Source organism: Chlorocebus sabaeus, chromosome 9 (genome assembly GCF_047675955.1).
Source record: "Chlorocebus sabaeus isolate Y175 chromosome 9, mChlSab1.0.hap1, whole genome shotgun sequence".
Taxonomy (NCBI): Eukaryota; Metazoa; Chordata; class Mammalia; order Primates; family Cercopithecidae; genus Chlorocebus; species Chlorocebus sabaeus.
Genome location: NC_132912.1, coordinates 66042118 through 66067903, shown reverse-complemented (window position 1 = coordinate 66067903; position 25786 = coordinate 66042118). Strand labels below are relative to the sequence as shown.

Here is a 25786-nt window from a genome sequence, read left to right as displayed (position 1 = left end):
TAATTTTTATTATTTGAATTTGAGTCTTGGTCTGTTGCCCAGGCTGGAGTGCAGTGACATAATCTCGGCTCACTGCAACCTCCACCTCCTGGGTTTGAATGATTCTCCTGTGTCAGCCTACCCAGTAGCAGAGATTACAGGGACCCACCACCATGCCTGGCTGAGTTTTGTATTTGTTTTTTTTTTAGTTGAGATGGGGTTTCACCATTTTGGCCAGGCTGGTCTTGAACTCCTGACCTCTAGTGATCCACCCACCTCGGACTCCCAAAGTGCTGGGATTACAGGCATGAGCCACCGCCCCCAGCCTGAATTTGAATTTGATAATAACTATGATTTATCTTTATGGGAATTCTGTACTGTTTTCCTGGAACATTGTATTCATTTTAAACTGTAGATTTCATTCCCAGTTAACTTTCTTGTCCCCGAATATTGTTTCTCCTTTACTTGACCTATTGGAGTGTCAGAAAATGACCATAACCTTCACTGATAAATGTGTTATGGGGAATATTTGAGTAAAAGTGGAAATTGCAAGTTGTGGTGAGAAAGTACAGTAGACACTTGAACAGTGTGGGGGTTCTGGTCACTGACCCTTTCGAAAATCCACATTCAACTTTTACCTCCTCAAAAACTTAACTACTAATAGTAGTTAATTGGAAGCCTTACTGATAACGTAAATAGTTGATTAACACGTATTTTGTATACGTATTATATTCTGTATTCTTACAATAAATTAAGCTAAAGAAAAGGTAATGTTATAATATCATATGGAATGAAAATACATTTATTATTCATTAAGTGGAAATGGATCATCATAAAGGTCTTTATCTCAGTCATCTTCACGTTGAGTGGGCTGAGGAGGGGAAGAAGAGGAGGGGTTGGCCTTCATGTCTCAGAGGTTTGCAGAGGCAGAAGAAAATCTATGTATAGGTTGACCTGCACAGTTCAAATTCATATTGTTATAGTATCAATTGTAATCTTAAATTCATCTTCAGGTTGATTTAATGTCAAAATTCCCTCAAATATTATTCTAGACTCTATAAAATGTTCTAGATACCATTTTATCACTTAAAAATAAATGTGAAAGCTCTCAGCTAAGATATAGTTGTTCATCTTTGTGTAATTACTAGTATTGTAATTTTTTGTAATTTCTTAGTCATCTCTGCATAGTGTTTGAATTACATTGTGAGTTCAGTGGGATTTTGTTTAGAAATCTATTCATTACTTCAAATAACATCTCTTTAGGATAGGAAAAAAGGCTCCCAGTTTCAAATAACACTGTAAAGAACTAATCACCTTGCATGTTTAGGCTTATGAATGGGGAAAATTTTAAACTTTAGGTATTAAAAATATATTTAAGAAATAGATTTTAACAAACGTTCAGTACCTTGTGACTTACCCTGCATAAACAAGGTCAGCCAAATTTGTACCATTTCATGGATTAGAAATTAAACACGATAAGTGAAAGAATAATATGTCATATCTTGTCAGTAACTTTGTGAGAATATGAGAGTTGTGGTGAGTTTTCCTTTAGCATTCATGCCTGTTTTCTTTTTTAAATTATTTTTTTCAGTTCCTATGTCTTATTACAGGTCTTCTCTTTTCCTCTCTTCATTTATTTATAACTCTCTCTTGACCACTTCTATCTGTTTTCAGCCTAGAATTGTACTGCTTTGGAGAATGTGGTTTTTGTGAGGGTACAGTTTTCAGACGTCACTAATGTTTGCTTCTGGAGTAAGGGAAGTATGATTGTGGGTCAGTAGAGGAAACATGGTATGAAGAAATGTACAGCCTTGGCGGTAAATAATAGAATTCATACTTACAAAGAAACAGAAATATATGTATATTAAAGGCAAGTAAGAATCACTACCAAATGTTTACATTTTACATCTCCTGCTTTGTTTGCCCTATGGGTTTTTCATACCTATTCCATGAGTAACAAATTTTCTTAGTAAAACTTTCATTTATACTCAGTTACAATTAAATATCTTTGTCAGTAATCTAAAAGCAATAAAGCCCTTAAAATGAGGCAGTGTGATAAATTATAAGAAATCTCATCTTAGAAATCCTATATTTGAAATTTTACGTCAGTAATGTAGTCTATGTCCATCGAATTAACAAGTTAGAATGAATTTATAATTAAATAAATAATATCTATTTATTAGGATTTGGTTATCTTTTGGCAGTATTTACCAAAAGATATGGTTAAACTAAAATGTGACTAGAAATTTAAAAAGATTGCTCAAAATTTCATGCTCAGAATTTAGAACATGTCATCTAGTATTCTTTGCTCTGTCATGAAAAGATTTGAGAAAGTTTCAGTGAAAGTGAATTAAGTTGTTTTGTAATGGTCACCTAATAGAAATTGAAGTAATATATTTTTTAAAAAGGCAGGTATTACTTACTTAGGCCAGGTGCAGTGGCTCATGCCTGAAATTCCAGCCCTTTGGGAGGCCGAAGTGGGTGGATCACCTGAGATCAAGAGTTTGAGACCAGCCTGGCCAAAATTTTTAGTAGAGACCAGCCCATCTCTACTAAAAATACAAAAATTAGCCAAGCATGGTGGTGCACGCCTTAGTTCCAGCTGCTAGGGAGGCTGAGGCAGGAGATTCACTCGAACCCAGGAGGCAGAGGTTGCAGCGAGCCAAGATCATGCCACTACACTCCAGCCTGGCTGACAGAGCGAGACTCTGTCTGAAAACAAACAAACAAACAAAAAACTTACTTAAAGTGATAGCTTTAAACCTTATTAGACGATGGAACAAGACTTTGTAACATAATTTATGCTGTTACAATAAGTACACTTGGGCAGAGTAAGTGAACTAATGATTTTTTTATAATTTAAGCTAGTCTGTGAATGACAGTTGATTAAATAATGTCACAGCTCTTTATATATAGCATTTAAATAGAGTTCAAAGTATTTTTGGAATTTATTAATTTATAATATTCCTCTAAGATTATTAAAGAAGTGGGATAGCTAAACTGTGTCTTGCCTTTTATCACTGTTCCAAGTGCAGTTTTGAACTCTTATGTGTTAGAACTCCCATTATATTGGTCAAATCGATGATCACCATATGATCACCATATGATCACCATATGACTTTATTCCTGCATTTTTGCCTCAAATTTTTAACTATCCTATTCTGGACTGCTTAATTAACTTCTTTAGGGATTAACTATGAATATTTAAGCCTTTATTTTACAATGTCCTTGCAGGTGACCTTGACTATTTCATTTATAAATACAGAGAATAAAATGAAAAAAAATCTGTAGAGTTGTTTGTTCTATTTGGAGCTTTTCATGTTGGTGTAAAATTCCTGACACTTAACACATATGAATCTTTTTCACTCATGTTTAGTAATTTTATTTGACAGTCACTTCAAGTAAAGCCCAAACTGTGTTAACATTTGAGTTAAGCAAAGACATCTTTGCTTAAATGTAACATGTAGAGGTGAACACAGGCATGCCTTGGAGATATTGTGGATTCAGTTCCAGACCAACACAATAAAGCAAATATCATAATAAAGAAAGTCACATGAATATTTTGAATTTTGAATTAATATAAAAGTTATATTTACACTATACGGTACTCTCAAGTGTGCAGTAGCATTATACCTTTAAAAATTACATACTTTAATTAAAAATAGTTTGTTGCTAAAAAATGCTAATGATCGTCTGAGCCTTCAGGGAGTAATAATCTTTTTGCTATTGGAGGGTCTTGCACTAATGTTGATGGCAGCTGACTGCTCAGGGTGGTGGCTTCTGAAGGTTGCGGTAGCTGTGACAATTTCTTAAAATAAGACAACAATGAAGTTTGCCACATCAATTGACTCTTCTTTCATAAAAGATTTCTCTGTAGCATACAATGCTGTTTGATAGCATTTTACTTATAGTAAAACTTCTTTGAAATTGGAGTCAGCCCTCTCTAACCCTGTTGTTGCTTTAACAATTATGTTTATGCAGTATTCTGAATTTTTCATTGTCATTTCAACAGTGTTCATAGCGTGTTCACCAGGAGTAGATTCCATGTCAAGAAACCACTCTCTATGTTCATCTATAAGAAGCAATTTCTCATCCATTCAAGTTTTATTATGTATTTGCAGCAATTCAGTCCTGTCTTCAGGCTTCACTTCTAATACTAGTTCTCTTGGCTATTTCCATCACATGTGCAGTGACTTCTTCCACTGAAGTTTTGAAGCCCTCAAAGTCATCCATGAGGGTTGGAATCCACTTCTTCCAAACTCCTATTAATGTTAATATTTTGACCACCTCGCATGAATCATGAATGTTCCTTTTTTTTTTTTTTTTTTTTTTTTTTTTGCTCTGTTGCCCAGGCTGGAGTGCAGTGGCGTGATCTTGACTCACTGCAAGCTCCGCCTCCTGGTTTCACGCCATTCTCCTGCCTCAGCCTCCTGAGTAGCTGGAACTACAGGCACATGCCCCCATGCCCGGCTAACTTTTTGTATTTTTGGTAGAAATGGGATTTCACTGTGTTAGCCAGGATGGTCTCAATCTCCTGACCTCATGATCCACCCACCACGGCCTCCCAAAGTGCTGGGATTACAGGCGTGAGCCACTGCGTCTGGCCTGTTTATTTTTTTAGACAGGGTTTTACTCCTGTCACCCAAGCAGAGAAATGCAGTGGCACAATCACTGCACATTGTGTCTCAACCTCCCAGGCAGGCTCAGGCAATCCTCCCACCTCATCATTTATTTTATTTTTGTAGAGATGAGGGTTTCACCATATTGCTCAGGCTGGTCTCAAGCTCCTGTGCTTAAGTGATCCTCCCACTGCGACCTCCCAAAGTGCTGGGATTATAGGTGTGAGCCACCATGCCCAGCCCATAAATGTTCTTAATGACAACTAGAATGATGAATTATTTTCAGAAGGTTTTCAATTACCTTGCCCGAACCCATCAGAGGAGTCACTATGGCAGCTATAGCCTTATGAAATATATTACTTAAATAAGATTTGAAAGTCAAAAATTACTCATTGATTCATGGGCTGCAGAATGAATGTTGTTTTAGCAGCCATGAAAACAACATTCATCTCCTTGTATGTCTCCATCAGAGTCCTTGGATGCATTGCCAATGGGTAGTAATATTTTAAAGGGAATCTTTTTTTCTGAGCAGTAGATCTCAACAGTGGGCTTAAAATATTCAGCATACTGGTCAGGTGTGGTGGCTTATGCCTGTAATCCCAGCACTTTGGGAGGCCAAGGCAGGAGGATCACCTGAGGTCAGGAATTTGAGACCAGCCTGGCTGACATGGTGAAACTCCATCTCTACTAATAATACAAAAATTAGCTGGGCATGGTGGTGCATGCCTGTAATCCCAGCTACTTGGGAGGCTGAAGCAGGAGAATTGCTTGAACCAGGAGGTGGAGGTTGCAGTGAGCCAAGATCATGCCATTGCACTCCAGCCTGGGTGACAAGAGTGAAACACTATCTCAAAAAATAAAAAATAAAAAATAAATTCAGCATACCATACTCAAACAGGTGTGCATTCATCCAGGCTTTGTTATTTCACTGATAGAACACAGGCAGAGCAGATTTAGCATAATTCTTAAGGGCTCTAGGATTTTTAGAATGGTAAATGAGCATTGACTTCAACTGAAAGTCACCAGCTGCATTAGCCCCTAACAGAAGAATCGTCCTATCCTTTGATTGAAGCTTTGAAGCCAAGCATTTACTTCTTTTTAGCTGTAAAAGTCTTCGATGGCATCTTCTGCCAGTAGAAGACTCTTTTGTCTATGTTGACAATCTATTGTTCAGTGCAGCCACCTTCATCAATGATGCTAGCAAGATCTGGGTAACTCATCAGCACCTGCTATTTTACCTTGCACTTTTATGATACGGAGATGGCTTCTTTCAACCTCACAAGTCAGCCTCTCTTAGCTTCAGACTTTTCTTGCACAGCATCCTCACCTCTCAGCCTTAATAGAATTGAAAAGAGTTAAGGCTGTGCTCAGGATTAAGTTTTGACTTAAGAGAATGCTGTCCTGGTTTGATCTTCTATACAGACCACTAAAACTTTCTCCATGTCAGCAATAAGCTTATTTCACTCTCTTATTCCTGTGTTCACTAGAGTAGCACTTTTAATTTTCTTCAAGAACTTTTTCTTTGCATTGATAACTTACCTGTTTGTTGTGAGAGGTCAAGCTTTCAGCCTGTCTCACCTTTCCATATGCCTTCCTCACTAAACTCAATCATTTCTAGCTTTTGATTTAAAGTGAGAGATATGCAACTCCTCCTTTCACTTGAAGACTTAGAGACCATTGTAGCATTATTAATTGGCCTAATGTCACTGTTGTTGTGTCTCAAGAAATAGGGAGGCCTTAGGAGAGATAGAGAGATGGGGTAATGGCCAACTGGTAGGGCAGTGAAAACACAACATTTATCAGTTAAGTTCACCATCTTCTATGGGTGTGGTTTGTGGCATCCCAAAACAGTTACAATAATAATATCATAGATCAGTGATCACTATAAAAGATATAATAAAAGTTTGAAATATTGAAAGAATTACCGCAATATAACAGAGATCCAAGTGAGCACATTCTGTTGGAAAATAATGACACCATAGACTTACTCAAGGCAGGCTTGCCGTAAACCTTCGATTTGTTAAAAAAATAAAAATAAAAAAAAAAAAAATAAAAACAACAACAAAAAGAACCCACGATATCTGTGAAGTGCAATAAAATAAGGTATGCTCATACCAAAACAGACTTAATTATTGCTATTTCTTACCATTAGTATTAGAGTTCAGTTTCTAATGTTTTCCATTTTCCATATGTTATTGATGTTCATTAAGTTACACAAATTATTTACTGTTGTTACTTCCACCTTAGTAGGGAGAATCTTTGATTTTTGCTGGATAAATTTTCCAACAAGAGTGTGATTATAGGCTTGGCGTGGTGGCTCATGCCTGTAATCCCCAGCACTTTGGAAGGCTAAGGCGGGCAGATCATTTGAGGTAAGGAGTTCCAGACCAGCCTGGCCAATATGGTGTAACTCCATTCTACAAAAATATAGAAATTAACCAGGTGTGGTGGCGCATGCCTGTAATCCCAGCTACTTGAGAAGTTGAGGCAGGAGAATGGCTTGAACTTGGGAGGCAGAGGTTGCACTCTTGCCTAGGTGACAGTGAGAGTCTCCATCTCAAAAAAAAAAGGAGTGTGATTATAGAAATCCTATTTGTGTTTATTTTTAATTTCTCTAGAATTTGTTTTCTTCAATAAGTAAAATTCTAATACCAGTTTTTTTAGGGTAACACTGTGATTTTTATACAGAAAGACTTCCTCCAAATTGGAGAATGTACTCCTCTATTCCTATAATTTTTCTTAAGTCTTACTTTTGGCAGCTACCAAAAGTAAAACTCCCTACCAAGATTGAGAAGAAATCTTTGGGAATATTAAAGTAATGTAATTTTTCATTACACGGACTAACCTTTTTACTATGAAGAATTGGGATAGTATTGGTTATAGAAGCGTAGAGCCCTAAAGATAAAGATTGGTAGATTTTGTGTTATGGACTTGTGGCACTATAACAAAGTCTGGGAATTTTATGTGAGATTGGAAACCACACTATGTGCTAATTGCCTCTGAATGGTAAGAAAATAAGCATATGTATAGCATTTAGTTGTTAAGACAGTAGGCACTTATGCAGAGCCCCAAATGAATTAACAAATCGTCTACTGAAATATTTTCACTTCTGTTTTCTTTATGTATTTTAGACCAATCAGCAGTTGCTTGAGAAAATGAAATGTTTACTAAATCTCTTTAATAAACATGTTTAAGAGCGGAAAAACTTATAAACATTCGGATGGCAGTGTACATTTTTATGTGTTAGTTGTCATATCTTTGAAATTGTGTGTAAACTGGACATAAACAATTGAGTGTCTGCAGAAGGGTATCTGTCTTCCAACATATTTACTGAACATATTATAGAATCTTTATAGTTTAATATGATTTACCCCACATGTTCTGTTGTTGCTGTCTTTTCAGATAAAGTTGAATTTAATCTTTCTTAACAGCTTTTATTGAGGTATTTATGTACCATTGAGTTCACTCATTTAAAAAATATCATTCAGTGGCTGTTAGTGTATTTAAAGAGTTTTGCTACCATCACTGTAATCTAATTTTTGAACATTCACATCACCACAAAAGGAAACATTATACCCATCAGCAGTAATGCTCCATACCCCCTGGATTTAATCTTATGTCCACATTTCTTGTAATAGTTTCAATGATATCTGGTTATCATGACTACAAACAATACAATTGTTCCTGATTACACAAATAATGTATTTATGTCTTTATTGTTGGCATGTAATGGAAGACATAATAAGTCTACTTTGATCTCTTGCTCTTACCTATTTCTCTTTTGCAAGTGTTATAGTCTTTTAAGCTTTTGTTCATAAATATAAATATATATATATACACACACACACATATATATGTAGTGCTACCATGTTTGAGGGTCATGAGGGTCAGTTCTTTGAAATACCAGTTTTTTTCTGATTTGGCTGGATGACATGGTACATCAAGCTTAAAAAAACTATTTGGTAAATTGGTATGTAAAAATGAGAGAACAACCTTTTTCCTTTCTGGTACATAGCAGGAAGGCAAGTTCTTGTATGAACCCATATTTCCTGTTACCCATTTTCAGACCAGTATTGGTTTCTCATCTATATAATAGGGATCTTTTGACTCTAACCTCTTAAATCTATCATGTGTTCTCTTTCTTCACCTTGGAAATAGCTTCTTGAAGCCTCAGACTTCTAGAGCACATTCGTATTAACTAACATTGTTCTGGTTTACTAGTTAGGGATCTTAGTAAATCCTAAATAGTTGAAGATGTTCTGAAAGATATATTGCTGCTTTTAAAAATCTTATTTATCTTGTTCTCTATGCAGATTTCTGGCACAAGGTTTTTTTTTTTCAATTGTAGTAAGTCCATGGATGCTTTTCTCTATAACTTTCCCATTTTCCCTTATCACACCTTCACTGCAAACATCTAATTTCTGTCCAGTCTCTCCACTCTTTCCAGTTCTGCTGTCCTAACTAATCATTTTTTGTATTCATCTTTCAAAGTATTTGTTTCTGTCTTCATTCTATAAATGACAAGATTATTTAAGATTATTTTGTATTACAGAAATAGTAAAAATCAAATAACATATCAAATATAGAATAGTCCACCAAAAATATTTTATTTCATCTTTTCCAGAGAAGTACACATATAGTAAAGTAAATGAGCATTATATGTTTTATTATTTATCCTTAATAATATTTTTTTCACAGATATGTTGCTTCTTGTAAGTTTAACTTTTTAAATGTGAAAACTACAATAAACTAAGTTAAATTTTAAAAATATTTTACTTACTAAAGTCAACTGATGTTTTCCTGGTAGATTGATAGGCTTCTTGTGGTAGTTTTTAATCATTTGCAAGTTTTGAGCCCATTTCTAAAACTTTTCTCATTGTAAATATATATTTCCTTTCTTATATTGACTGAGAATTTGTTTTTATAAAAATGAAGTGGGGAATCAGACTCAAGGTGAAACGCTGTACACTTAGTGCCAGCAATAAGCAGAATTACTTAAAATCATTCCAATATCTTTTATTCCTTTGTTGTCTTTTTCAAAAACAGTACATTTTAACCACATTAATATAACTGAAGACTTTTTAAGGCTTAGTTTTCCTTTATAGATATTCCCTAATTTCATTTTTATTTCAGTCTGTCAGGGTTGTGATTGTGATGTTTTAAGGTAAACTGTAGTGTTTTCACATCCTCAGATGAACTGATTTGGGAAAATACTTTGTAGGAAGTTTTTTTGTATAGTATGTAGACACATTGGTAAAAATCAGTATGTCCACTGGCTTATTAGTTTCACAGATGCTTCCATAATTCTTAGTGTACTCTTGGGTATATTAAATTATCATATCCTGACAGCAATCCTGAAACATGCCAGTCTTATAAAGCCTTATTTCTGAGAACTAAAGCAAGGCATCAGCGAACCATATCTGACATGCCATGTTAATTTCCATAACTATCATTTCTGGGAGGTGGTAGGATTTCTAAGGCATGGAGAATCTCAGTAAATCTACTTTTTAAAAAAAAAAAAAAAAAAGCAAAATATCTATTTTATTCTTGGGTTTCCAATCATGAGACCTGACTGCTTCAGTCCCACTTAAATAATTTCAAAAATGGTGATAAGCATATTTTTCTCTTATAGATTATTAAATATTTACTCACGTGCACAATATATCAAAACATTTTGAATTCTGTATTCTTAGTGTTGGGTGTTCATGTTGTGAATGAAAACCTCATTCTGTTACTTTATAGCGTATTTATATATACAAATAATTTTTGCCTTAAGTAGGAAAGAAACAGCTGAAAGATACATAGGTTATTTTGCTTTTTAAAATTTTAGCAAACTATTCTTTGAATCTTCTGTGTGTTTGGGACTGTTTGTAGAGGAAAATTTCATCAAGCAACATTTCGGAAACATTGGTGTTTTGTACTCTTTCCCAAATAAGCTTAAACTTGTACTCCCCAAAATAAAATGTTTCTTTGTATATTGTTACCTGCAAGTTATTGATAATGGAAGGAACACTTTTTCAATCCTTAGTCCCCTTTCCCCCAACACAGCTTTTAGATTGTAGATAAACTTCCCAGCTCAGTAATTAACTGAGCTCAGTCATTGCACCCTGTATCATGTGATTTTTTTTCCAGTGGAATACATTATTAGAGCACTTACACAGCCAGTCTAGCTGCAGCAGCCCAGGCGGCAACAGCAGTGCCATTTTTCACAAAGAAAATGTTGAACAGGAGCCAAATGTTTGGTGGCAGTCTGTTGCTAGGAAATCAAGGTCCTGAGGCGATTAATGACAAAGCAAGCAATAACAAGAAGGCAGAATTACAGATTTAAAAGAGAAAAAAGTGGTTGGTGTTATAATTACCCAAAGAAATCCGCACTCATTAAATTGGCTGTTTTTATGATTGACTTTAATTGGAGGTTAGCTCAGATATTTAGCTCCTTTCCCACCCCTTTAAACACACACAGGCACATAATCTGTAGAACTGCAGACTTGTTTTTCTAAGCATTGAGAGGAGCTTGCCCTGTAATTTGATCCCCACTGACAGATGCATTTTCTATGCTGCCATTTTGAATTAACCTATTGTAGAACAATTTTCTTCAGCCCTGTTGAATAAAACATCCAGTCTGATTACCTCCGATGGATTTGATAGAGTAAAAGAATGTACTTCTCATTGAAGTAGATTGTTTGCATGGACTCTACTGATTTTGAACTCTGCCAGTAAGCACAATCGTTTGTAATAAATTTTCAAAGAAATTTGTGAGGAAAAGGTAATGAGAGTCACCCTTTTATAGTTTAATGTTTGGACACCTCCATCAAAATAATATAATTCTTATAAGACAGTGTTATTTTTCCAGTAAGCTTTTCACGTGGTTTTAGAAAAATATTCTGAATCTTCATTTAGACTATTCATATATTTAGGAATAGAGTCTTGTATTTACACACTCTAAAATGACCATTCTTCCTCCCCAACAACAGTATTTTAGTGCAAGACTCAATATTCAAAGCACTCTGTTGCAAAAATATTTTTGGTATGTACAATATTTAAAGTGATTTTAAGATTGGCCTATTTCAATCTTTGAAGTATTTTCCCCCAAAAAAAATCCCTTATTTAAATTTTTTAGGGTGTGATAAAGCATGTTACTAGAAAAGCATCAATTGGTCTTTCAGGTACAATACCAGAGGAACCATCACAGTGTATTTACCTTTCTCAAAAGCTTTAAAAATGAAGTTACATGATGCCTTTGCTCTCCAGATTTCTAATCAAACCCTGGAACAAAAGAGCCAAGCACATTCTATCTGACAATGCACACACTGCTAATCAGATGCCAATGCCAAGCTGTCTGCTTTGTTAAATACTTAGCTTCCTAGAGGCAGGAAGACAGCTGCTATAAGTATGATGAAATTTTGTAGTTCAATCTATTTTTGCTACCCTTGGGCTACCAAGATACTGTTAATTTAGACCACCCCAATTGGTACACTTTAGGGAGTTTTTTAAAGAGTTTGTAATTAAAATGATAAAACATCGTTATTACATTGAAGACCTTCTGTAAGTTTTACATTTGGCAGATACCTACTGAGATAACCCCAGCATGTAATTTACAATGATGTAATGGTTGTAATTGCATTTTAGAAAAAGAGAGAACTATAGGAGCCAAGTGCTTCCATTAGAAGAGTTTTTAAATCTGCTTCTGTTTCATTTAAATCTACTTCTATCCCCAAATGACTTACCTATAATTGACTATAGCAGCTATAAACCTTAAGATGCTATCTGAGTATTTTTTAAAAGTTATCACCCTAGACACTGCCACCAGGGGAAGGAAGCTAAAATCTTAAAGTTCTTAACTGATGATGATACTGCCAGTAGGTAGATTATATTGCTTAGCCCTACATAGTTAACTACTTACCCCAGATAATACTGCCTTTTGGGACATGATTCTCAAAACCTGTAGTATGTGAAACCTGTAGACTTAGCACACTATTAATTGTAAATAAAATGGAAACTTTTGTACTCTGGTGGTTGGGGTCGGGAAGGAGAAAGAGGCAGTACAAATAAGCAACCTGGACATTTTTATTGTTTTTTTCTTATCTGTTAGTCTACATGAAGAGCTATCCTTGAAAGTGAGTGCTTTAGATCTATGAAACTGGGCAGCTGTCATACCACATCTATTAAGACCTAATAATCACATAATTAATATAGCAGATGAATAGACTGTAAGGTAGTTTTTTATTTTTTATTTTTGTTACTACACTGTGGTTTTGTTTTTAATAAATAGTTTTGGCTTTATTTTAAACAATTAAAAATTCAAAACATTTTTATGATCAAAGCTTATAGGTTCTATCCTTGGAAAAAATATTTTATAAATACAGAAAATAGTTGCTTAGGATTGGAATCCAACTCTGTTGACCATGAACAACTTCAAAGTTGATCTCATAATCTTGCATGTTGTGGAATAATACCACGAAAAAGTTAATTAAAGAATTTAGATGTTTGTTCTCCTGTCTAGAACTCAATAACTTTTAAGTAGTAACTCTCCCTACAGTTTAACTGTTAAGCAGTTTAACTCTTCTGACAGTTTTAGGTTTTATTCTGTGAAGACTCATGATTTTTAATTTTTGCATCCTATTTTTTCAGTTGTTTCAGGTATTGAAATTACAAATGATGGGAAAGAAAAGTGGTTGACTACAAAGGGGATACAAAAAGCAATTTTTAGGGTGATGTACTGTTCTGTATGGTACTATGGTGGTGGATATGTGATTCTATGCATTTATTAAAGCCCAAAGAACTGTAAATCACAAAGGGTTAATTTTAATGTATGCAGGTCTTTTAAATGTTAGGGATTTCAGGATGGAATGCAAGCTGTAACAAATGAATCTACTTGTATCACAAATGTGTGGCATAACTTCACTGAGTAGGTGGGGGGAAAAGGAGCTGACCTCAGTAACTTTGGAAAATGGTATTTTGACTGGACAATGTAAAGCTAATGACTAAGGAACACTATAGAAACACTGTATTCTAGTTGGTAAATTTGTTTCTCATAACGATATGGGTTAACAGTTCTGAACCCCTTTACATGTGTCCTGGGGTAGAACAAATAAGTAAATGGATGATGAATGGTGGAAGCTAGATTTCTCACTATCAGGAAGGGATGTTACAGATAAATAAACAAGAGGGGAGAGCCAGAATGAAACCTGTGGTACTGAATTAGAGTTGGAGATATAAGTATTTACCCATGTTTAGCTTAATATATGTAGATGGATAGATGCAGAAATAATTATAGATACATGTGTATATGTGGATTAGTATACATGCATATGTTTCCTAGCTGTGTTCACTGAGAAGGCCTAGAAGCAGTGATATCCCAGTAGCCACAAACACATCCAACGCTCACATCCCGGTTTGTAAATCCTATTCTCCAATAAAAGGATCCAGGACTCCTTTTAAATATGACTGATTCTGGGGCTGGTGATGGGAAAATACAACGTAAGCATGGAATATCTTGTAGTGCCAAAAGGCAAGAGATTTCTTAAAAATAATAAAGATTAAGCATGCCAAAAGGGACACATGAGCCAACGTGAAAGAACTCCCAATGGCCATAGCTGGAATAATTAGAGCAACAAAATAAAACATGTAGCATTGGATTAAGGATAAATTATTAAATAAATATACATGAGTTCACGGTGTTATGTATAAATTGCATAAATAAATAAATGGAGGAGAACAGATAAATCTCCCTGACAGAAGAATTCCAAATAACATATTGCCCCCTCCAGAAGGTGGATCCTACTTCCCTTCTCCTTGATAGTATGAGCTGGATTGAGTGAGTCAGATCCAAAAATTGAGTTGGAAGACAGCGAAATACTGACTTGACTGTTTCCATTGGAGAAAGCTGGTAAACAGTTATGTTAACTAAGTGATTAAGGTTAACATCACAAATGGGAAGTCATGTTGGTGTGAAAAGGTGGAAACTTCATCTCTCTGATATTCTTTCCCTAAACCTGTAGCCTCAATCTAATCATTAGGAAAACATCAGACAAATCCCAGCTGATGGACATTCTACCACACAAGTTGAGTGTTCCTGAAAACTGTCAAGGTTGTGAACAACGAAGAAAGACTATAAACATCTCACTGACAAGAAGAGACTACAGAGTCATGACAACTAAATGTTACATGGTTTCCTGGATCAGGTCCAGAATAGAAATAGGATATTAGTGTAAAAACTGGTGAAATCTAAACAGAGTCTTAACTTTAGTCAATGATCCACCAACATTGGTTTCTTGGTTTGGACAAATGTGCCACAGTAATGTAAGACGCTAAGATAGTGACATTAGAACAAATTGAATGAGGGGTACACAGGAAGTCTGTATATTATAGTTGTAATTTTTCTGTATATCTAAATTCCCAAATTAAAAAAAAATTATTTGAGGTCGATCAATGGGCTGACTATATTGACAAGATACTGATAGGTTACGTGTTGAAAAAAAAATCCAATATAAAATAGAGAAAAAGTCAGTTCCATCCCTTCCTACTCCCCCTTTACCTGCCTACTTCCCAATACTCATCATTGTGATTTGGTCAGAACAGGGCTTAGTGCCAGAGGTCAGGATGACTGAGGGTGGAGGAGTTGTGGGCAGTGGGTTCATGGCTGTCACAATAATGCTATGGCAATTCTGTGGTTTCCCAGCTGGGAGTTAGGAGTGGGGGAAGGCTGCAGCCTGATGACAGCCAGCTGAAGGAAGAGCTGCTTCTCTCTTCCCTAGCTACTCCATCACCTGAACCCAAGACCACGCCAAATAAGGTATAGATGCGGATGCTTTTGCTGAGTCTATTCTGCAAGAGGCAAAGAAAGGGTAGTTGCTCCAACCCCACTTTCCTCATATACAAAGGTGAGGGGAACAGGAGCATGTGGCTGCTACTAGCAAAGGAAAAGTAGGAGAGCAATAGAAAGGGGAGGAAGTGGGAAGAGCAGAAAATCAATATTATTTAAAAAGTGACCTAAGACTTAAAATTGAATTAGTATTTGTACAGAAAGGTGCAGGTAGAATAACTCACTCTGGCCCATGATCAAAATTATGTGGAGAAATCATGGTGGGCCCCTTCCCCTGTCCCCAGTGGTGGCCCCAGTTGCTGAGTGCGATTGGTTAGAATGGATTCCAGTCTAGTCGTTCAGGCGGAGAAAGTAGTTGCAGTGGGCAGGCAAGAGAGGCTCAGTTGCTGCAGCAGTGGCTCTTGCTTGCTGGGTGGTTCTCCTGGAGGTTTCAGCCTGGAGCACCAGATGCATTCTGGGGCTTATTTTTAGGAATCTTCTTAGCTATCGCCATGAAAATTTCATTTACATTCATTGCAGTCTTTGCTGATGTCTCCACAGTCAACTGTTGTCGTCTGCATAGTCCTGTGCTTCCTGGAATTCCAGGGCTCTCTTGCTGGCCAGGTCTGCCTTGTTACCCACAAGTACAGTGACGATGTTGGGGCTGGCGTGCCTTTCTAGCTCCTTCACCTGTTTCTTGGCTGGTGCAAATGTATCTTTTTTGGTGATTTCATAGTACAGGGGGGCCGGGCTACCATACTGTTCCTGTCCAGCGCTGCCCCAGGTCTCAAACTTGACTATTGTGTTGTCTAAGCAGACAGTCTGTGTAAGGAACGCTGCTCTGATTATGCTCTCCTGGTAGTCTTGAAATTGTCCCTTGACAAAGTGGAGAACAAGGCTGGATTTGGCCACCACAGACTCACTGTTCCCAGTGGCTGGTCCACTAGGTCGTGTGCTGTGCCTCGCCGACCCGCTACTACCCGTCCAGTTGTCATGGTACCAGAGAGCATGGGGACGGGAGCCTTTGCTATGCACAGAGGCACTTAGTTGGGGAGGGTGTCTCCAAGACGACTCAAGAGCAGTAGCATTACTTGGGGCTAGGGCTCAGACAGGCTCCACTTCTCTCCCCCGACCCCCAGCGATATCTCCAAATAAAAATTTTACTTAAACACAAAGACCATGTAAGTACTTAAACACCTAGCTAAAGAAATAAAATATGGCTGGGCACAGTAGCTCATGCCTATAATCCCAGCACTTTGGGAGGCCGAGGCAGGTGGATCACCTGAGGTTGGGAGTTCATGACCAGCCTGACCAACATGGAGAAATCCTGCCTCTACTAAAAATATAAAGTTAGCCGGGCATGGCAGCACATGCCTGTAATCCCAGCTACTTGGGAGGCTAAGGCAAGAGAATTGCTTGAACCCAGGAGGCAGAGGTTGCGGTGAGCCGAGATCCCTGCCACTGCACTCCAGCCTGGGCAACAAGAGCAAAACTCTGTCTCAAAAAAAATTAAAAAATTAAAAAAAATAATTCCCCTGCCTCTCTCCACCCCAGAGGGTAACTATTATCCTACATTTTATGATTATGATTCCCATGCTTTTCTTTATAGCTTAACCATATGTGTATCACTAACTGTTCTATCATATCTCATAACCTCTTACATAGTTTCCCTTTTTTGTCATGTTTGCTATGTTCTGGATAATTTCTTCAGATCTATCTTCTGATATTGCTAATTGTGTCTTCATCAGTGTCTCATATTCTGTTTTACCTGACATTGAATTTTATATAATAATCATTACTTCCGTTTTCATTTCTTCCCCTGAAATCAGTTTACTTTATCATTTTGATAAACTCACTTCATTCTCATGTATACAATCCTCTTATTTATTTAAATAAATTAAACTTATTTTCTATTTTGTGCCTAGCCTAATATTTAAAGCTTATGCAGTTCTGATTTTTCTGTCTGTTGTTTCCTCTGGCTGTTACTCAAACTGCCTTATTTTCCTGTGTGTTAGCTTGTATTCGTTATTTGTGGTGATCTCTGAGACTGAGATTAAGATATGTTTCCAAAGAGAGTATTTACATTTGAATCTGCCAAAAGCCGGAGATACTGTCAACCTGGGAACACATTCAAATAACTGTTGGGCTTAAAGTTTTGTGGGCTGCATAGGTAACATGAGTTCCAGATCCATAAACCTTCATGAGGGTGGGCTTGTGGTTCAATTTTCAAAAAAGTTGTATTTACCTCCACCTAGCATCAAGTTTGAAAAGAGGTGAATTTCCTTGCTTATTCTTTCTATAGGGTAGACATCATTCTATTCAGCTCTTACACTAAACATGTGTGTAGCTCTTTAGGATCCCAACTTTATGTGGAGAGTCTAATTAAACTTCCTATCTTTAATATACCCTAGAATTTATCCCCTAAACCTTGGGTTCAGTAGTGTCCTGGTAAATATTTTAAAACTGGCTCTCCAGGGCAAAAAAAAAAAAAAATCCTAATTTCTCACATTTTTCTATTTCACACTATGACTGATTTCACGATACCAACCTGAAGTCATTGAACGTGGAGTTGGGAAAAGATATGTACAGTTAGCTTTCTCGAGCCGGCTCCAGTGTATCACTGCCAGTTCTGTACATGGCTGTGAAAACTGAAGCTCAATGCACAGGGCTTGGCATATCCCTCAGAATGAAAGACATCTAAGTGTTTGCCTATCCCCCTGGATTTCCATTTTTACTGTTTTAACCTTTTGAGTATTCTGTGTCAGCTCAGCAATATACTTCAAAAAAAGATTCTTTTGTTTTCTTTTTATTTTAACCCAGCATTTGTTGTTATTTTTAGCAAAAGGCCTGTGTTAGGGTACCTGTTTAGTCAGAAATAGAAGTCTCTGTTCTTGTTTGTAAATATAATGTATTGTTTTTCTTTTTGGTAAAATATAGAAAGAAATAGATGTCTCTGTTCTTGTTTGTAAATTTAATGTATTTTTCTTTTTTGAGAAATAGAGAAAGGTACAGAGAATATTAAAATTATCCATAATCCTATCATATATGTTCATTTTATGTGCATGTATGTCTCCATACTTTTTTATATAATTTACATTATATCTATTTCATAATATGATTTTTGTTAATACATAATGAATGTTTGCTCATGCCGTTAACTATTCCTTTAAAACAGCCCCCATTATGTATGAGAGTAAACATAAAATGCTGCACACGTAGGGATTAGTATAATTCAGAAGTTCAGTCTGTATTGCATTTGGAAATAATTTTGTCAAAGTTATTCATGCTGCATTATTAATAATTGCAAAATATCAGAAACCACATAAATGACCCATTCTAGAAGATTGGTTGAATATACTCTGGAACATACAATAGACTACTCTGTTGATAAAAGCTATCTGTTTTTATAACTATATGGAGTAATTTCCAGGAAATATCACATGAAACAAAAAGCAGAAACAAATACTCATAGTGCTACTTGTCATACAAGAAAAAGGGAGAATTAAAAAATGTGTATGTTCAGGAAGGATAAAGCAGAAAACAATAAAATTAGTTACAAGAGGTAGAAGGGAAAGTGAAGTGGAAGGGATGTGGGAGGGAGCGAGACTTGGATATTGGGGTATACTTTCTTGGCATAGTTTCAACTTTTGAAAGCATGTAAATGTCCAACATATTCAAACAGTTAAATAAAAATGATATCACTGGGACAGGGACCTAAAATTATAAACAAACAAACAAATGAACCTAATTCGTTTTTGTTTGTTTGTTTGTTTTTTTGGAGACAGAGTCTCGCTCTGTCGCCCAGGCTGGAGTGCAGTGGCCGGATCTCAGCTCACTGCAAGCTCCGCCACCCGGGTTTACGCCATTCTCCTGCCTCAGCCTCCCTAGTAGCTGGGACTACATTAGCTGGGACTACAGGCGCCCGCCACCTCGCCCAGCTGGTTTTTTGTATTTTTTAGTAGAGACGGGGTTTCACCGTGTTAGCCAGGATGGTCTCGATCTCCTGACCTCATGATCCGCCCGTCTCGGCCTCCGAAAGTGCTGGGATTACAGGATTGAGCCACCGCGCCCGGCCCCTAATTCGTTTTTGTTTTTTGTTTTTTTATTTTTTTCTATTTATTTATTTATTTTTTATTATACTTTAAGTTATGGGATGCATGTGCAGAACGCACAGGTTTGTTACATAGGTATACATGTGCCATGGTGGTTTGCTGCACCCATCAACCCATCATCTGCATTAGGTATTTCACCTAAAGCTATCCCTCCCCTAGCCCCCCAACCCTCAACAGGCCCCTGTGTGTTATGTTCCCTTCCCTGTATCCTTGTGTTCTCATTGATAAACTTAATTTTATTTTATTTTATTTACTTATTTTTTTATTATACTTTAAGTTCTAGGGTACATGTGCACAACGTGCAGGTTTGTTACATATGTATACTTGTGCCATGTTGGTGTGCTGCACCCATCAGCTCATCAGCACCCATCAACTCGTCATTTACATCAGGTATAACTCCCAATGCCATCCCCCCCGCCCCTCCCCGTAATAGGCCCTGGTGTGTGATGTTCCCCTTCCAGAGTCCAAGTGATGTCATTGTTCAATTCCCACCTATGAGTGAGAACATGCGGTGTTTGGTTTTCTGTTCTTGCGATAGTTTGCTGAGAATGATGGTTTCCAGCTGCATCCATGTCCCTACAAAGGACACGAACTCATCCTTTTTTATGGCTGCATAGTATTCCATGGTGTATATGTGCCACATTTTCTTAATCCAGTCTGTCACTGATGGACATTTGGGTTGATTCCAAGTCTTTGCTATTGTGAATAGTGCTGCAGTAAACATACGTGTGCATGTGTCTTTATAGCAGCATGATTTATAATCCTTTGGGTATATACCCAGTAATGGGATGGCTGGATCATATGGTATTTCTAGTTCTAGATCCTTGAGGAATTGCCATACTGTGTCCCACAATGGTTGAACCAGTTTACAATCCCACCAACAGTGTAAAAGTGTTCCTATTTCTCCACATCCTCTCCAGCACCTGTTGTTTCCTGACTTTAATGATTGCCATTCTAACTGGTGTGAGATGGTATTTCATTGTGGTTTTGATTTGCATTTCTCTGATGGCCAGTGATGATGAGCATTTTTTCTTGTATCTGTTGGCTGTATGCATGTCTTCTTTTGAGAAATGTCTGTTCATATCCTTTGCCCACTTTTTGATGGGATTGATTGTTTTTTCTCATAAATTTGTTTGAGTTCTTTGTAGGTTCTGGATATTAGCCCTTTGTCAGATGAGTAGATTGCAAAAATGTTCTCCCATTCTGTAGGTTGCCTGTTCACTCTGATGGTGGTGTCTTTTGCTGTGCAGAAGCTCTGTAGTTTAATTAGATCCCATTTGTCAATTTTGGCTTTTGTTGCCGTTGCTTTTGGTGTTTTAGATATGAAGTTCTTGCCCATGCCTATGTCCTGAATGGTATTACCTAGGTTTTCTTCTAGGGTTTTTATGGTATTAGGTCTAACATTTAAGTCTCTAATCCATCTTGAATTAATTTTCGTATAAGGAGTAAGAAAAGGATCCAGTTTCAGCTTTCTACTTATGGCTAGCCAATTTTCCCAGCACCATTTATTAAATAGGGAATCCTTTCCCCATTTCTTTTTTTTTTTGTTGTTAGGTTTGTCAAAGATCAGATGACTGTAGATGTGTAATATTATTTCTGAGGACTCTGTTCTGTTCCATTGGTCTATATCCCTGTTTTGGTACCACTACCATGCTGTTTTGGTTACTGTAGCCTTTTAGTATAGTTTGAAGTCAGGTAGCGTGATGCCTCCAGCTTTGTTCTTTTAACTTAGGATTATCTTGGCAATGCAGGGTCTTTTTTGGTTCCATATGAACTTTAAAGCAGTTTTTTCCAATTTTGTGAAGAAACTCATTGGTAGCTTGATGGGAATGGCATTGAATCTATAAATTACCTTGGGCAGTATGGCCATTTTCATGATATTGATTCTTCCTATCCATGAGCATGGTATGTTCTTCCATTTGTTTGTGTCCTCTTTTATTTCACTGAGCAGTGGTTTGTAGTTCTCCTTGAAGAGGTCCTTTACATCCCTTGTAAGTTGGATTCCTAGGTATTTTATTCTCTTTGAAGCAATTGTGAATGGAAGTTCATTCATGATTTGGTTCTCTGTTTGTCTGTTACTGGTGTATAAGAATGCTTGGATTTTTGCACATTGATTTTGTATCCTGAGACTTTGCTGAAGTTGCTTATCAGCTTAAGGAGATTTTGGGCTGAGGTGATGGGGTTTTCTAAATATACAATCATGTCATCTGCAAACAGGGACATGAAAATGTAAAAGAACAGAAATTATAACAAAGTGTCTCAGACCACAGTGGAATCAAACTAGAACTCAGGACTAAGAAAATCAATCAAACCACTCAACTACATGGAAACTGAACAACCTCCTCCTGAATGACTGCTGGGTACATAACGAAATGAAGGCAGAAATAAAGATGTTCTTTGAAACCAATGAGAACAAAGATACAACATACCAGAATCTTTGGGACACACTTAAAGCAGTGTGTAGAGAGAAATTTATAGCACTAAATGCTGACAAGAGAAAGCTGGAAAGATCTAAAATTGACACCCTAACATCACAATTAAAAGAACTAGAGAAGCAAGAGCAAACACATTCAAAAGCTAGCAGAAGGCAAGAAATCACTAAGATCAGAGCAGAACCGAAGGAGATAGAGACACAAAAAACCTTCCAAAAAATGAATGAATCCAGGAGCTGGTTTTTTGAAAAAATCAACAAAATTGATAGACCGCTAGCAAGATTAATAAAGAAGAAAAGAGAGAAGAATCAAATAGATGCAATAAAAATTGATAAAGGGGATATCATCACAGACCCCACAGAAATACAAACTACCATCAGAGAATACTATAAACACCTCTACGCAAATAAACTAGAAAACCTAGAAGAAATGGATAATTTCCTGGACACTTACACTCTCCCAAGACTAAACCAGGAAGAAGTTGAATCCCTGAATAGACCAATAGCAGGCTCTGAAATTCAGGCAATAATTAATAGCCTACTAACCAAAAAAAGTCCAGGACCAGACGGATTCATAGCTGAATTCTACCGGAGGTACAAGGAGAAGCTGCTACCATTCCTTCTGAAACTGTTCCAATCAATAGAAAAAGAGGGAATCCTCCCTAACTCATTTTACGAGGCCAACATCATCCTGATACCAAAGCCTGGCGGAGACACAACAAAGAAAGAGAATTTTAGATCAATATCCCTGATGAACATCGATACAAAAGTCCTCAATAAAATACTGGCAAACTGAATCCAGCAGCACATCAAAAAGCTTATCCACCAAGATCAAGTTGACTTCATCCCTGGGATGCAAGGCTGGTTCAACATACGCAAATCAATAAACGTAATCCAGCATATAAACAGAGCCAAAGAAGAAAACCACATGATTATCTCAATAGATGCAGAAAAGACCTTTGACAAAATTCAACAGCCCTTCATGCTAAAAACTCAACGTATCTCAAAATCATAAGAGCTATTTATGACAAACCCATAGCCAATATCATACTGAATGGGCAAAAACTGGAAGCATTCCCTTTGAAAACTGGCAGGAGACAGGGATACCCTCTCTCACCACTCCTATTCAGCATAGTGTTGGAAGTTCTAGCTAGGGCAATCAGGCAAGAGAAAGAAATCAAGAGTATTCAGTTAGGAAAAGAAGAAGTCAAATTGTCCCTGTTTGCAGATGATAAACTTAATTTTAAAATAAAATGAATACTATGTCCATACCAAGGGGGGGATAAAGGGGAAAGAAATGAAGGAAGAAGGGAGGGCTAATTTATGAACACCAGATTCAACTATATGTCCTTAGCTTGGGGTGGCTGGGAGAGAAATGAAGAATTGCAAACAAATTCTGAACTCAGTTTTTATATGTTTATTTTAATGGTATGGGCAAACTAAATCAGAGACTACTTGGAACTAATGAGTGAGCCTGGGTTCTCACTATGGAAGAAGGGACAAACATATAGACAGGAGGAAGACAGGTAAGAACTCTGTGTAGATGGATTGCCTTGGAGGTGTCTGTGTAAATATGGACATTTCTGTGTATGTATATATCTGTTGATGTGTGTGCATGTATTTTTATATATGTGTATGTATATATATGTGTGTGTGTGAAGAGACATTCATATATTTCTTAGCTCTATTGCTGAAAGAGCAAAGGATCAATGTCACAAAAGTAGTAGTGACACACCTAGCGTTATTTCCCACCGTTAGTTTCCTAAGGCTGCTATAACAAATTACCACAAACTTAAGAGAAATTTATTCTTTCATAGTTCAGGAGGCCAGAGCTCCAAACCGAAGGTGTTTGCAGGGTTGGTTCCTTCTTGGGGAGGCAGAGGGAGAATCTGTCCATGCCTCTCTCCTAGCTTCTGGTAGTTGTGCTTAATCCTTGGAACTTACTGGTTTGTGACAGTATAACTTCAATTCCTGCCTTCATTGCCATATGACATTCACCCTATGTTTATCTGTCCAAATTTTACTCTTTTTATCAGAGTAATCCACTCATTAGGGCCCACTAATTCACTGACCTTAGCTTAACTTCCAAAGACCCTGTTTCTAAATAAGCTCACATTCACAGGGTTAGTACCTGATTATGACCTTTTGAGGAGCACAGTTCAGTCCCTAATGCCTACTAAAACCAAAGGTCTTCACTCAAATGGCTGGCTTCTCTCCAGGGCAGAGTAGGTACAAGATGAACCTAGAACATGTTGTAGTGCCAAAAAGTAAGGAAATGCTAAAAAGTAAGATGAGTTGTTTGTTAAGTATACAGAATCTAGCTTGAAGAGTTCCCCACTGGTCAAATCTAGGACAATTTGAGCATCAAATAATTAAATACAGTAACGAATTATAGGCTGTTGGAAATAAAGGACTTTATAAGACCATTCCAATCACTGATGGGTGATGGATAGAAAATGAAGATATTTTGCTTACAGTGGCATGTCCAAAGTTGACCAGCAAATGTGGAGGTTGTGCTAGAGTTGGGAAAAAATGAAACAAGAAAACCTCATTTTGCACTCATCATGTTAAAGAGTAGATCAGGCAAAAATCATAAATTGTTGTAACATCTAAGAGGACAGACATGTCGATGAAAAACAGAATATTTACGTGATCTTGAAATGTTGTACGGGAGAAGAGAAAAGCAGCCACAATGCAGTGGAGAAATAAGACAACACATTGACAGGGCAATCACAATTATCACCTGCAGTGAGAGTCTCATGAACATTGTTTGCCTCCTTATGGGTTTATCTGTCCCTGAGAAGTAAACAGCATCATCTATGCAGTTTCTGGCCCAGAATGTATCTCAACTCAATCACAAGAGAATATTATGCATACATACAGAAAAAGAAAGAATACAACTGAACATAAATGATAAATAAAATGAGGTAAAAATGTGACAACAGATGAAAATGGATAAAGGTATTTTCTGTGTTTTTATTTTTGGAACTTTTTGTACATTGAAATGATTGCCAATGGAAAAGTTTAGATAAATTGTCCTAAAGTTACAGAGAACTTGGGGGGAAAAAACGTCTTAAAGTAGACTAATAGTGGAGAGTCATAAAAGACACTTAGCAAATCTTCTTAGTTGAATATTATTCAAACTATTCAGTTAGGAAACTGATTTTGTGCTAATTATGAAATGCATTATTGCATTGACTTTATGTCTCTTACAACATTAAATTATGTTCCCTAGAATCAATTTGAGATTCAACACATGATAGTAGTTTAATATAGTGATGTTATAACTTGCAACAAACTATCCCAATTTTAAGAATTAATTCTGAGCAATTTTTGTATGCATGAAAAAGATGGTTAGAATTATTTGCAGACACTTGCATATTCTTTAGTCAAGTGGTCTTATTATCATAATTCATATCTGTCATGGGAGTAGGGAAGGAAGAGATTTTAAAAATATCTACCAGTTCTTTCAATCAAGTTCGGTATAATTTTAATAGACTTTGAGCTAAGAAAGTTTTCATGACCAGAAGAGGAGCAGGAACTGTCTAATATAGAAAATTTTATGGTATGCCATAATCAGTTATACAAATATAAAAAGAAAAAATGTCTGACTAGTGATACTCTCAAACTTGGATATCCAGAAGAGTGATTCTATCAGTACTCTAAAAGTAAATTCATCTGTCAGGAGCTTTCATGTTTTCGTTCAACAAATATTTATCCAGTGCCTATTATACTGTTATACTGTCAGTCGGGAGCATATGTTAAAATGGACAATATAGCAGACACTATTCTCTAAAATTATTAACAATAGTAGCTAATACTCATATGATACTTACTCCGG

At 36.7% G+C, this 25786-nt stretch overlaps 1 protein-coding gene and 1 pseudogene across 2 annotated transcripts in view; one reads left to right on the top strand and one right to left on the bottom strand.

Moving 5' to 3' along the window:
* The window catches only part of ADK (adenosine kinase), a 577446-nt gene that overhangs the window by 269580 nt on the left and 282080 nt on the right, over nucleotides 1-25786 (top strand). The gene's annotated exons all lie outside the window — the stretch shown is intronic.
* LOC103215975 (ras-related protein Rab-5C pseudogene) overlaps nucleotides 15485-25786 on the bottom strand; it is a 65230-nt pseudogene continuing 54928 nt past the window's right edge.